This window comes from Pinus tabuliformis, chromosome 8 (assembly GCF_031772625.1).
Source record: "Pinus tabuliformis cultivar Carrire ecotype Pingquan chromosome 8, CPIR1, whole genome shotgun sequence".
NCBI classification, from domain to species: Eukaryota; Viridiplantae; Streptophyta; class Pinopsida; order Pinales; family Pinaceae; genus Pinus; species Pinus tabuliformis.
The window spans coordinates 1653469429-1653484120 of record NC_142294.1 but is presented as its reverse complement, the minus strand read 5'-3'; the positions used below and the strand labels follow the sequence as shown (position 1 = coordinate 1653484120).

General features: G+C 38.7%; 1 pseudogene across 1 annotated transcript; it reads left to right on the top strand.

Annotated features, from left to right (window-relative positions):
• Positions 1-807: 807 nt before the first annotated feature.
• On the top strand, positions 808-6677 carry LOC149242525 (uncharacterized; annotated as a pseudogene). The gene is made up of 2 exons (XR_016246655.1): positions 808-2734; positions 5980-6677. The product of XR_016246655.1 is annotated as an uncharacterized LOC149242525 (transcript).
• The last annotated feature ends 8015 nt before the right edge of the window (positions 6678-14692 follow it).

Genomic DNA, 14692 nt, shown 5'->3' with positions numbered 1-14692 from the left:
AAGTGGCAGAAGAAATTTTTTTGCCAAGTGGGCACTTGTTGCCAGATTGGTAAATCCTAGGTGATCTGTGAGCAACACAGATCAACCTAATGGATGGACCGCCCATATGTGCATAGCTTTGTTAATGGCAGCCACTAACTAGGCCCTCGACCTTCCCTGCCTCGGAATCTTTTGTACGAAAATGGCAAATATCAAACATGAGATGAGTTACCGTGATAGAGGCTGCTAAATTATTTATTAATTTGATAATGGAAGCCAGCAATCCAGAGCTGTAAACCTGACGGCGCCGCCAGGTGCCCATATCCTCCCTTTTCACATACATTGCGAGGATTAAGAAATTTAAATCAATATATATGTTACTCTGAATAGAAGTTCTCTTGTCGTATACTGTTAGGACCACGACCATTAATTGCAGCCCTCCAGATCGTTTAATAAAATCCGCATATATTACCACCTGGCACTCAAACCGTTGCCTCTATGCATATTTTGAGCACCCTTCCATGTTTTCTTGAGACAATTCTCACCATAAAATCTCTAGTCCCCTAATTTTAAAGGGTATGCATAATCCACAGATGGGATCAGGGTTTACCATGCGGCTCTAATTCGCTGACAAATCCCATTTTGAAGTACCTTTTTGACGCTTTTCAGTGTTCAATTACAAGGTTTGATAAAATCCAAATGCAAAGAGCGGTAACCCATCCCATCTTGGCCCACAAAGACAGCGATCGCGCCTTGGAAATAGTGTTGGTACCGGCGTAAATCACCTGATAATGGTTTTTCGGGGCACTCTTTCGCTCGCCCATTTGTGGTGCGGAAGCCCAGACAGAAGCTGCCGCAGCCCAGCTCAGCTTGGCCAGAGTCTTAATTGAATGAAGTCCTTTGACGTCCTCCTTTATAATCGTTTCCCAGTTGCACAATTCTGTTGATTTGATTGAAAACGTGCCCGTTATTAGCTTCCGTTCCACCCCAACTATACTCCGGTTGGCTCCGACTCCCATTAGCCACCGCCATAGTTTCATTCCACCTATTGTATTGCAAGGACAGAGAACGGTGTGAGTCATCCAAAATATCTAGCGGTTTTAATCTCCTATCAAAACTCAGGGAAAAAGTTGATCCCAAATGCTCAGATACCCGCCCAGGTGCTCAAGGCTTGACCCAAAAGCCTGAATATCCAAATATACAAGCTAGCAGCCGGATTGCAAATGCCCAGCATGACTTCCATGTCTGATTCTCGTCCAAAACAATACCCAACTGTTGACAATCCTTACAGCTCCTACCTTGGATCGATGTCCAGCAGCTTAGCTAACATGCAATCCATCCTGAGAAGGAGCGAGACGAATAAAGCTCAGAGGCCTGTGCCTAGATCCATGAGAACCTTCCGTTCAAAGCTGAATGATAGAAGTGAAATTGATGCAATTGGGATCAGTGTATCAAGTGGGGCATTAGAGAATTGGAAAGGAGAATCCTCTAGTGTGCAGGAGGGCAAAATCATGGATAAGGAAATAATGGAAAAGGCGAAGGTGATCGATTGTGCAGTAAAGAGTAATAAGAGCAAGTATGATGATGAGCAGGAGGACGACAGTGATGATGCATATGGATTGGAGACTAGCTCCTTCGATTTATCTCAAGCTTTCAGTGATTCTGTTTGTAGCAGTAGTGATATATCAGGAGAATTGCTCAGATTGGCAACTGCATCGTCCTCACCTGTGTATAATCGTAATAACTTCAGGAACAACAATAATGATCTTCTCAAGGAGCCCGTTTCGCAGGCCCAATGGATGAGCAAACTTGCCAAGTCAAGACAGTTTGAAGAGGAAAGGATACAGAGCGAAGAGGAAAGGGTACAGAGCAATCCGCATACATGGTCATCCACAACAAATGCAACATCAGAGAGTAAGAATGAGCTCCTTGAGCCTGAGGAGTTAGAGGTTGTTGTCAAGGCTTGGTGGATGACTTGGGTCCCGGAAATTCAAAAATTTTGCAGAGGAACGCAGCTGCAGAATTGAGGCTGTTGGCCAAGCATAAAATGGAGAACAGGATGATGATAGCGAAGGCAGGAGCTGTAAGGCCTTTGGTTTGTCTGCTTCATTCCACAGACCCCCAAACACAAGAAGCTGCAGTCACTGCCCTTTTGAATTTGTCTTTGTGTGATGATAACAAGATGGAAATTACACGAGCCGGAGCGATCAAGCCTCTGATATACGTATTGAAGACAGGAACTTCAGTAGCGAAGCAGAATGCAGCCTGTGCCCTCTTGAGCCTGTCCCTCATAGATGACAACAAGGTCGCAATAGGTGCTGCAGGTGCAATTCCACCCCTGGTGGCTCTGCTTATCAGTGGATCTTCTCGGGGAAAAAAGGATGCTGCTACAACGCTATATACTTTATCATCCCTTCATCAGAACAAGGACAGGGCTATTAGGGCAGGGGCAATCAAGCCCCTTGTTGAACTCATGGCAGATCCTTCCTCTGGTATGGTGGATAAAGCAGTAGTTGTGTTGAGCAACCTTGCTAGTGTGCCGGATGGCAAGAATGTTATTGTGGAGGAAGGCGGAATACCGGTATTGGTGGAGATGATAGAGATTGGATCTCAGAAGGGTAGAGAATTTGCCGCAGCAACACTTTTACATCTCTGTGAGGATAGTTATCTGTATCGAACACTGGTTTTGCGAGAGGGGGCTATACCACCACTTGTGGCATTGTCGCAGTCAGGCACTGCTAGAGCAAAACATAAGGTATGATATCCTATCATGCCTCGAATTGTATGTTTTGGTGTTGACTTTTTCTTTCTTCGTTTTAAATTTTTTTAATTGCCAGTGGTTAAATTCTATCTATATTTGTGTATTCCAATATCAGTGATCAGAAGGGCTTGTTTTCTCAAAGGCTATTATCTTTCCGGTGGCCCTCTTTGATATGATCCTTTGTTTGCTGAGTTCTCACATACCCTGATCAGAACATTGTAGCCTATAGGACATGTTTAAAGTAACTTGATTGTCTCTTTTTCTTCTTTTAGTTTTTTCAAGACAAAACCTCTTGAGGATCTCCTTTTTCCCTGGAATTTCAGGATCTCCCTTGTCGAGAGTGGCTCAACTACCAGCCACGAGAGTGACAGGTAACCCTGAGGGACTCAACTGGATTTGAACCTGTAACTTGTGGTCTCCATGTCTCCCTGTCGGCAACATGCCTTGGGCAGATGGTTCAACCAATTGCGTTAACCCTGGGGCTGCTTGATTGTGTCTATTTGCATCTGTTGTTAATTTGGAGTTCAATGCCGCTATGCTTGCACTGGAGATAACAATCCTGATTTTCGAAGATTATCATTTTCATATTTGGATTTTGAGCTAGTGAGAAACATAGGTATCTCCATGACTTGGGGAATGCTATATGCAGGGATATGCTCCACATTGATCCCTCTATGAGAAGATTAGTTCATTTGTCTATGCCCTGAAAGGAGGGCAGTCCCACCCTGTTTAGGTGTCAGATTTGGAAGGTTGGAACTCATTATCAGAAACTAGTCTTTGAAATTTGAAACACTTTGTTGTCTAGACAAATGAACTTTATGAAGTTTTATTGTGAGAGCCCAATTACTGTTAATGTAGAAAAATATAATGTATTCATAGTAATTAACTCTAGAACTCTCTGGCGTCTTTGGTGTTCAACATATAACAGCAAGCTCCTCAATGCTAATATTTGGGGAATCTCATTGATTGAGGACAACTCCAACTTTAAATTACTGAATTTCACATAGGGGCCAAACTGCCTTCAATCTCCTTGGAGATGCTGCAAATTGAAACTATAAGAGCCTCTTAGTAAGCTCTCCAGTCCTTTGCTTGCTGTCCAATTTTCACTTCCATTTTTCTAAAAGCTATAATATTTGAAATATTGGGAAACAATCACACCATCTTTCTTTGATGAGGTGGCTGGCCAGAAATCAGGCATTATTTTAAGAATCCATTAATCTCTGTTAGAAAAGAAAAACGTGCAAAGGTAAAGGTGGATTTACGTGCCTTTTAAAGTTAAAGTCCTGATCGATTTGTGTCAAGATAAACATTTATCAATCGAAAATTAATAACGTCCACATGATGTTTCTTAAAGATTGAAACCATTTGAAAGAATATAAGATACCATGGATAAGAACATATAAGAATGCTATAGAGGCTGATGCAAATACTTAAATTTTCATTGTTAGAAAGATCTTGATGGCTGTCATCAGCTAGAAAGAGGCATTGTAGAGCTGCTACTATAAAAATCTTTTACAGACAAGATAAATGAGTCCTATATTCTGATATCTTGAAGAGTTGCAAAATTTTAGCACAGCTTGACCAAATTTCTATTATGTCTCACAAAGATCCCACAGTGATACTTACACTGCCTAAAAAACGCATGTGAATTACATACCCTTTGATTAGTATCAAGTCACGGCTGTAACAAAAAATAAGTCTCAGCAATGTAGAAGTCTATTGTATAAATGAGTTCTTGTTTCTTCCAGATTTGTTCTAGTAGTTGCATGTCAGTTTAAAATGTATCATGGTATCTGCTATTGTAATAAGTAACCAAGGTATTTTTTTATGCCAAACAGTGTTGCTTGGAGGATCGTATTTGTTCTGGTTTTTGTTATCAGAAGTAGCAAAGCTATTGAGCATGCACATCTTTTGGCTTCAATCAGATTCATGATGTAATCTGTGACTGTGGAAACTAGAGAACTCTTAATGTCTAGGCCTTTTCTTTTGTTCTACGATGGAATACTTTAATTTTGCCAGTTCCAATTCTCTATCTTACAGAACTTCCGATTCTTAGTTGAGTTCCTAGAAGGTTCATGTAGAGCCATAGACATTAAGAAGGTTACCTTCCAACGTTGCCTTTGATTACATCACTGCTGACCAATGATTTTGTCTGAACATAATTACAAGAATCATATGCATATTAGTGTGGCTTCAAAGGTTGGGATCAATCAATTATATTCAGATTAATTACAGTTACCAACAGCTATCTTTTCTATCATGTTCCCTAGTAAGATGTGTAAAAGGAAAAATATATGCCAAACTTAGAGACCTTCTGCTGTCTTCTACTACTTATGTTAATTGATCTTTAAATATACAAGCTAGTGCTCGAACAGTTGACTATTAAAGTGTTTCTGAGTTAATCCCTACTAAGAAACAAAGAAAATCTAACATTAGGTCAAACTGTTAACCATCGAGTCAGTATTCTGTAATTCTCTCCACATAGATTTTCCCAAGGTTAAAAATTGTTGAGATACTCCGACTTGCATTCCTCAACTGTTTTTAATATTTGTTTTCTTTGCTCTTCCTGGAATCTCATGTTTCTTATTCAGAACAAATGACTTTTAATTCATAGTATGGGAAGATAGTACTTGAATGCATGCAACCTGACTAAAAACTGAGCATATCATGTATATTATACTAGGAGGCTTGTTTTATTTGATGTACATAAGTTCATAGCAAAGCTGAAACTTGGATTCTTCATGTGAATAGTATATCAAAGTTTAGTTCTGTTAGCAGTGGGCTTGTATGCTTTACACAGCAGTATCAAGGGTACTGATAATTTGATAAAGAATACTCATGCTCACTCTGATGACCCTAATGGGAGTATTTTTGTGGTCAAATCTATATGTAATAAAGAATTCACCTGCTCTATGGTATGACCCTAATGTGGTCAAAGGTATACTTATGTACAATGTTGGACACGGGGAATGAGTGAGGATATTTATTATAAAGGTCAATAGAGTCATTATCGACCTCAGAGACCTGTGAGTGTGACCTGTATTTATAGATATACTTAGGTTTTCTGGGAGTTCTCCTAATGTGTTAGGAGTTATTGTATAAGTCATCATTATGATATTTCTGGGAGCTGTGTTGCATACCTATATTTTGTGTACATGTTCTGGGCAGGTTTATTATACTCTTTTGTGTGTTAGGCTAATAACACTGACATTTACCTCGTTGGATGTTTGTTATGGCAGGCTGCCACTCTTCTTCGGTACCTGAGGGAGCCGCTACAAGAAAGCCTTTGAGCAGCCATTGGAGTTCTTAACATTATAAGAAATACTCCAGAGGGAAGCTGTCTTGGAACATAATAAAGATGAACTGTAGATTCTATATGAGTGAGGCTGTAAATAGTAAGAGTGTTTGTAATTATTACAAGTTGCGGAGGATCATATTGTATAGTCTAATCAGAATTGGCCTGTCCTTGACATATTTTCTATTACCTCTGGCAATCTTTTAGGGCAAAATTTTATCATGTTCTGAGTTGGCACCACAGGCTATGACGAGTTTTCCTGTGGCTCCTAGTGTTATTAAAAGTTCAGATTGAACCATAAATGGTTCAACTGAGCTCATAGAAATTCAACTGAGCTCATAGAAATACATATATAAGATAGCAGTCCACTAAAGGACCATTGCAATCGATGTATTTTGTTCTTATTGTGTAGAGCGGGGAAGGGGATAGTGTCGGTAAGCTTCTCTATCATTTTGAAAGTGCAGCTTATTTTTTTTCACATTTTAGGCTGTATCATGTACAACAGGTTTGAAATATGTATGTATTTATGCAATTGATAGCTTTTGCAATATATGCAATTGAGGTCTTGCAGATATTTTGCAAAGACCTGGAGTGTTTCGTTAAGTTATCAATTGAGAAAAGAGTGTTTCACTAAGTTATTAATTTCTTGCATGTATTTCCCTTTGAGCTATACTAGATCATTTAATTATGCAGTAATCTAGTTTAAGATTGACATGCTTGTAGATTGAAGGTGCTCAGACCCTTTTATTGGGGGTTCATATTTGTTTGGTATTCTATTATCGTAGGCCTTTGCACTCTGATAAATTAGGGATCCATGGCTCCTCTGCGTTTCATTGTACTTCCTATCTCCACCATTTTCATTGTGTCTACTATCATATCTAGATAACTAATTGAACTTTTTAACACTGGCTATGGCATTTACATTCAGCATCACAAAATTCCATGACTCTTGGTCCAGGTTACAACTGTTACAAAAATGATTTACAAATAGAAAACCAATCTCCTTCTATTACACAGGTGCCTTAGATGCTGCCTCAAGTGTAGTTGCATGTTTTAATTCCAATGGGCCTAATGATGGCCTATCATCATCGGATTTTGATTTTCGTTCTGCTATCAATCTGGCTAGACTTCTCCATCTTGTTCATCCATTCCCCTGGTTTAATTGTAAACTTTATGTTCGTTTCCAAGTAAAAATGCCACTAATCTGGATTCTTACTCACATTCACAAACTGGTGATGGAGTTCAATATTCTCTCTAAACATTGAAACTCCAAATCCAACCAATTTCTGTTTGAGTTGTAGGCTAGCCCATGTTACCAACCAAAAGATATTTCTGTTCTCTCTGGTCCTCTTGGGTTTTGGTTATGTAGCTTTTGGATGGGGTTTCATGGTACTTGGACTTCATTTCACTCCTGTTTATAGTATTCCCCCAACTTTTCCACTGCGACAAGCATTTTCTCTCCTACCCAGTCACAATCTTATCTCCAAAATGGTGTTGCAGTTGCTCTAATTCCTGTGTGTAGAAAATGGTTCTTCTTTCCCAACCCTCTCGCTAGGTTATTTTGAGTTTATGGTTCATTTCCTTCCTATCTCTTCCCCAGCCTCTGCAACAATGCTACTTCTCTCTCAACTAGGTTGGAGCTAATGCATTGCTACTACAAGCTGTCTAGATTTGAATTTTGAATACGACAATTGAATATGACGACCAGAGCATTTATCAACTTGATGAACTTGATTTTTCTCAACTCACTTAATTTTATTATGTCAACTGGGTTAGGAACAAAGGACATGAGTAGATTAGCAGGGCGAGAAAAGGTTTTACTTTTTGGTAATGTGAGTGCACTGTGAGGTTCATCATTCCCTGGAAAAAAGAGGTTTCCAAATAAATAAAAAATTCAGAATTCTTTTCCACATTGTGGTAAAAAAAGGAAACAAAAAATTAATTTCAACTTTCTGGTTAATGTACCTGGAAATCTATAAAATCTCTTTTCTTCAACAGAAACGCCCAAATTTTGTGGGCAGAAAACACTTGGGATCTGTCGCTTTGGGTATTGTCATGAAACACTTGGGACATGTTGCTTCGGGAATTCCCATGATGAAATGCTTGGGACATGTCGCTCTGGGAATTCCCATGTATGGGAAGAGGTGCAATGTTCATGGGCTAAAATGTTGGGAATCAAACTTGATCCAGCGCTGGAAAACCCCACCAGTGTGCTGCTGAACTATAACCAAATCAACCAGGAAATCTATAAACCTTGGCAATAATACAGATTGAACGAAATATTATGAAGCCTGATAATAAACTTGGTTGTACAATACCATTGATCCTACCAGCAAAAGCCTAATAACATTTTTTTAATAGAAATACTAACTATGAATGGGCATTTAAACCACCTTAAAGCACAGTATCATTGGAATGTGTGTTGCAGGTGCTTCGGTTTCCTAGGTCTGATATGCTTTCCACGCCTCGGAACGAAAGTGTTTTAACTTTTTGGAAGTCTGAATTGCTGATTTATTATATAATCCATGTTACACTCTTTTAATTGTTATTTGCCTACTTGTTAGAACAGAGAATTAGCTGTAGACATTTGTTTGCCATCTGCATCTTAGAAATCATCCAAGTATTGTTTTATGATGTTTAGAGCTTGATTTACTTGCCCATACTTTCCATATGTTTAGCATGCTGATTTTGAAAATTTGAATACACAGTATTAATATATGTTAAAACCTGCTACTTTTCCCTATAAGCCCTGGAGATTCTTATGTTTATTTAAACCCCAAAAAATTCTAGATACTTTGAAAATGATCATGTAGTCAAGAAAAACAAGGTATTGACATGTGTTTCTCTTGTTGCATGTGTGTGCTTTCCACAAGTATTTGTGTGTATGTGCTTTCCACACGTATTTGTGTGTATGTGCTTTCTGGTTTACAATGTGCTTAAGAAAAACAAGGTGACAATACATTTCTCTATGGTTGCATGTGTTTCTTGTTGCCAATATGCTTTCCACACGTATTTGTGTGTATGTGCTTTCCACACGTATGTGTGTGTATGTGCTTTCTGGTTTTCAATGTGCTTTTCACATTTATTAGTTCCCCTCTGATTACATGTGTGAGTTTGCTTGTTGTCAATGTGCCTTCCACATTAATTAGCTCCCCTCTTATTAGTGGTCTGTCTTTGTTGTCCATTGCTGACCAGGCTTCTCTCTACAAGTTCTCTGAGAGTCCTTGTTTCAAATTCTGCTCCAATTATCTTATTCTGTCTCGAGCAAATAGGCAAAGAACCACATAGACTTCAAGAATTTGTCTCCATGGTGAAACAGGTTATGATAACGATCTTACGAAATCCTTTTTGATATTTTTGATTTAGAGTATGAAGTGATTTGTCATCAGATAAACAAACACACACTTTTTGGTATATCATTCCCCGCATTTCTCTAGTAGCCATGATTTGGCCATGGTTGAAGGAAGTTGGTATTTAGTAGCCACATAGTTCTATTAGAAAAGTTAGGATATGGTCTCATCCTCAATTGTAAATGATAAATCTATTGTTGGTATATGTTCATAGGAAAAAAAGGGAAATCTATGAACAATGCTGGTGTGTAAAACCAGAAATGCTATTAAGCTTTTGGCATCCTAATGTAAACTGCTTGAAGTTAATAGAAATTAATTTACAAAAAAGTAGCCACATAACTAACACTACTGAAGGTACATCAAATTATCTTTTTCTGTTTTCTTTCCCAAAAACACCTTGTACATAAAGTTATTGTCACTTGTGGCCTTTGTGTTTGTAGAAACATCCTTGATTTGATTTCAATTGTTTCAAGGATTTCTTAGTTGAGCAAAGTGTACAAACTTGTTATATTATGTTGGCAGAATTTCTGAGCTTTCCTATGTAATTTTGGCTTTCCCTAACACGTTTCCAAACCGTTGGGTGGCTTAATTTCTTTAATCAATTGAGAAGCTTCTTTAACTTGTGTGTTCAGAAAATTTAAAATAATTTCCTTCAACTTTAAAACTATGTAACACTGGATCGGATTCACGGAGAAATCATTAAAACATAATCAAAATATACATAAAGTTTTCATATATATATCCAAACCATTTGACACAAATATATAAATTCATATCATGTAATCTAAATCTGGGTTACCCACATGCTTAATATGAACAAATTTTAGAATGAGATTCCGACTCGGTTCCCATAGACTTGAAGCTACTTGTCCAACAACAATGCTAAGATTCTCTTGTCCTAGAGACAGGTTGGTGGCTAAGTCTCCACAACCCAACCCACTGTTGGTATTTAGAGTCAGTTGAAAAACAAATGAAATAAGAAAGAAATGCAGGAAAAATTGGAAATTGAATCACACAACAAACACATGAATTACATGGTAAAACCCTCACAGTGTGCAAAGGAAATCTCCATGGGGCAAGGCATTGGAATTATTATTGCTCCAGGTCAAAATATGACTCCAAATTATATCAAACCTCTTGGGCAATCACCATTTTAATATGGCTATTTCATTACGTAACTTCCTATAGTTACAAAATTGACTAAATGGTATAATAGATTTACCCAGATAATTACATTATTTACATTAATTATTGTCATTCTTCAACAATATCCACCTTGATAACAATTTTCCTAATTCCATGCCCATACCCATTCATCATCTCTTCTGTACGCCAACATAAGCCAAATATCATCACAGCATCTCTACTGGCACTGGCTTCGTGAATATGCTTGCATGATTCTCCCATGTATGGACCTTCTTGAGAGCTACTTTGCCGCCATCGATCACATGTCTCACAAAATGGTACCTTACATCAATGTGATTTGACTTTATGTGATCAGCTGGATTTGTAGCCAAACGAATATCACTCTGATTGTCACAGAGCACATTCACTTTTTCCTGTGTCCTTCCAATCTCATCAAGTAGACATTTCAACCAAATTGGCTCTTTATGGACATCTGAAGTAGCTATATATTCTGCTTCAATAGTGGACAAAGCAACAATTTCTTGGAGCTTTGTCTTTCAGGTAATTGCTCCACCTGCAAGATTAAAAACATATCCTGCAGATCTCTTCTTGAAACTTTTAAAGTATACACAATGATCATACTCACTTCTAGTAAAGGCCTGGCTTACCATGAAGGAGTCAAACTTCTTGTACCATTCCCTGGGAGACTGCCTCATGCCATACAATAATTTCAGAAGCTTGCAAACTAATCTTCTATTGCGGCATTGTACACAACCTTCCATATAAATCTCTTCATCCAAATATCCATGACGAAAAGTTGTTTTAACACCTAACTGTGCTAACTCAAAGTCAAATAATGTAGTTAGTGCTAACATAGTACAAATAGAAACAACTTTTACGACTGGTGAAAAGATCTCATGAAAATCAATACCTTTAACTTGAGAATACCCTTTTGCTACTGGCCATGCCTTATACCTTTCGATACTTCCATCAATGTTTCACTTCAATTTGAAGACCCATTTGTTATAGAATTATTTGACCATTGCAACCCCAAACTTATATGTCCATAAACTAAGGGCTTCTTAAGTCTCTAAAAGTGTTGTTTCATACCCTAAAGGATTATGGTCAACTGATTACATCATTTCCCAGAAGTTCCACTTGAAAAACTACTCAGAACTGGCCAAAACTGGACCATACAGACTGCTCCATGGGCAAGGTGCGATGCATACTGAATGCCAAACTGGCCTAGTGTGATCCATACTGAAATGGCCTTCTGTGGGGTGCAATGAGCGAGAATAGACAAATGGCAAACGCAGTTTGCAAGGTGGATGATCATGGAATCTTCCAGAAAGTTCTTCTGTGACACTTGCCTCTCTGAATTTGCCTAGGGATAAGTAAGAGATCAATGAAATCTCCAAATGGAACTAAGAACTATTAGTGGACTGACACTAATAAAAAACCCAGAGCTGAGTCACACCCTTGCAAGACATCTATAAATGGATCCCTCATCTGAGAGATCTAGAGGCTGGAATTTTGTATTTTGTAAGGAAGTGTTGTTAGTTTGTTGGTGAGAAGAGACATTGCATTGTTGGGTGATTTGCTTGTTCATGAGGTGAAAAGGGCTTTTACACTAGGAGGATGATGCTAGATCAGACATCGGAGTTGTAATCCTCTCTTTCACTACTATTAATAAAGTTCTTTGGGTTTTCCTCCATATAATCGTGTGTTTGTGAATCTTGTTGTTTATGAATGCAATTGTATGGTCAATGTGTTTCTCATTCTGCATTGTTTATGATGTTTTAGATAGATATGTTTTGATAGTTTGCTGTTACTTTGACTTTATAGTGTTAATTTTAGGTATGTTCTATGCTAGAGCAATTTATTTAAATTTTCACAGTGAGCAATCACATCAACATTACGATAAACTGCAGATAGAACATAAATATAAAACGCAGAAGACAAGCTAAGACAAGAGGACACAAGATGTGGCGCAAGCCAGGGATAAACCCCACAATGTGTGGGGAAACCCTTGATCAATTATTCTTTTATGTTCTTCAAAGTTCAGCAGAGAGAGAGAGAGAGAGATAGTACATTTACAACAGAAGTCAACACTTTGACTTATCTAGATCTAGCATAGATCATTTCGTATAATGATGAGATCAGTTGAAGACATTCTGCTTCAACTGATTCTCAAGGTGACTCCTTCACCTATCATCGTGCTGCATTTGGTCTTATAGTTGCACCACTGCACACTGCACCATGCTATACTAATCATGATTATCATCATGCTGCCCATGTCCATGATCTTATCCATCATCATGCTTCATGCTGCCCATGCTACCCATGATCTCATCATGCTTCATGCTGCCCATGCATCATATCAAGCTTCATGCTGCCCATGCTGCCTATGCATCATATCAAGCTTCATGCTGCCCATGCCTACATTCATCATGATGCTGTCCATGGTTCATGCAACATTGTGCTATCCATGATGCAAATATCATTTACCTTTGACAACGGATTGTGTTTATGTCTGCGCGTATAGGATCCATGTTGTGCGTATACCATGACGCTCATGATGCTCTACATATACATAACAGCGTATATGTCAATGTCGGCGTATACCATGATGCTCGGCATATTCATAACAACGTATATGTTAATGTCTGCGTATGCTATGATGCTCTGCACATACATAACCTATGTTAATCTCTGCGTATACATAACAACGTATTCCCTGCATACACATTTCCATGACTGCGTTATTACTGTATACATGATAGCGTTTGTTAAGTTATGGTATGTTCTATGCTTATAATAGTTTACTTCTTTTTCTTATTATATTCCACCGATTAGCAATCACATGTACATAAAGTAAAGTGCAGATAGAACATTAAATGATCGACAGAAAACAAGCCAAGACAAGAGACACAAGATGTGGCGGCTAACCAGGGACAAACCCCACAATGTGTGGGGAAACCCTTTGATCAAATCTTCTTTTACCTTCAATAATTCAGTAGAGAGAAATAGTACAATAAATCTGATTCATATCAGCAGTAGCAAACCCTAGATCAGCAGCATCAGTATTAGCGGCTTCATTATCAAACTAGGGCAGACGATATCTCACAAACCGACCGTCAGATTGACTTCATTCCACCACCAAAAGTTTCGGCTTATAGAGGAGGTTCAGATGAACCTACAACGCAGTTCAGATGAGAAGATCTTCTAGGCCACGCAAGTCAATCTTTACTTCTGCAGTTGCAACTTTAGTTTCAGCGGTTTCCGGCTTCAAATTAGGGCAGTCAATATCTTGCAAACCGTTCGTAGGATTGACTTCATTCCACCACCAAAAGTTGCGGCTTTCAAAGGAGGTTCAGATGAACCTACAACGCGGTTCCAAAGAGGAGATCTTCTAGGCCACGCAAGTCAATCTTTACTTCTGCAGTGACAGCTTCAGTTTCAGCAGTTTCCGGCTTCAAACTAGGGCAGTGGATATCTTGCAAACCGTTCGTCGGATTGACTTCATTCCACCACCAAAATTTGCGGCTTTTAAAGGAGGTTCAGATGAACCTACAGTGCAGTTCCAAAGAGGAGATCTTCTAGGCCACGCAATTCAATCTTTACTTCTGCAGTTGCAGCTTCAAATTCAACAGCGTCCGGCTTCACATGTGTGAGAGAGAGAGACCCATTTCAGCGCAGTAGAGAAGGGACTCATATCTGCGCAGTAGAGAGAGAGAGATGTGATGAGATGAGTGAGTCCAAATGAGGAAAAGTCCTCTTATATTTATACACAACGTTGGTGGGTGAATAGATGCGACTGTTGGGCTTTTGAGCCTACATGAGTTGTAGGTTGGCTTGATAATAATTCCATAATCAAAATAAATTCATATCTCCATGAATACTTATCGGAATCGGATAATATTTATATCAATCCTACACCTCTCGATGAGAGGAATCTAATAAAAATATTATCAGCCATGAATAAGATGACCCACATGAAGTTTTGCCCTGGTTTCCAATTTTAACACTCCCTCTCAACCATGGAGAACTTCATCTGCAATTTTTCTAGCGGTCGTTACTATTCATCCATCAAATGCACTGCCCTGTAAAGCTTGACCCTTGCCCTGCTCTGCTCTATTCTGCCTGTTCTGCTTTGTCTTGTTCTGCGCTGCACTGATCTGT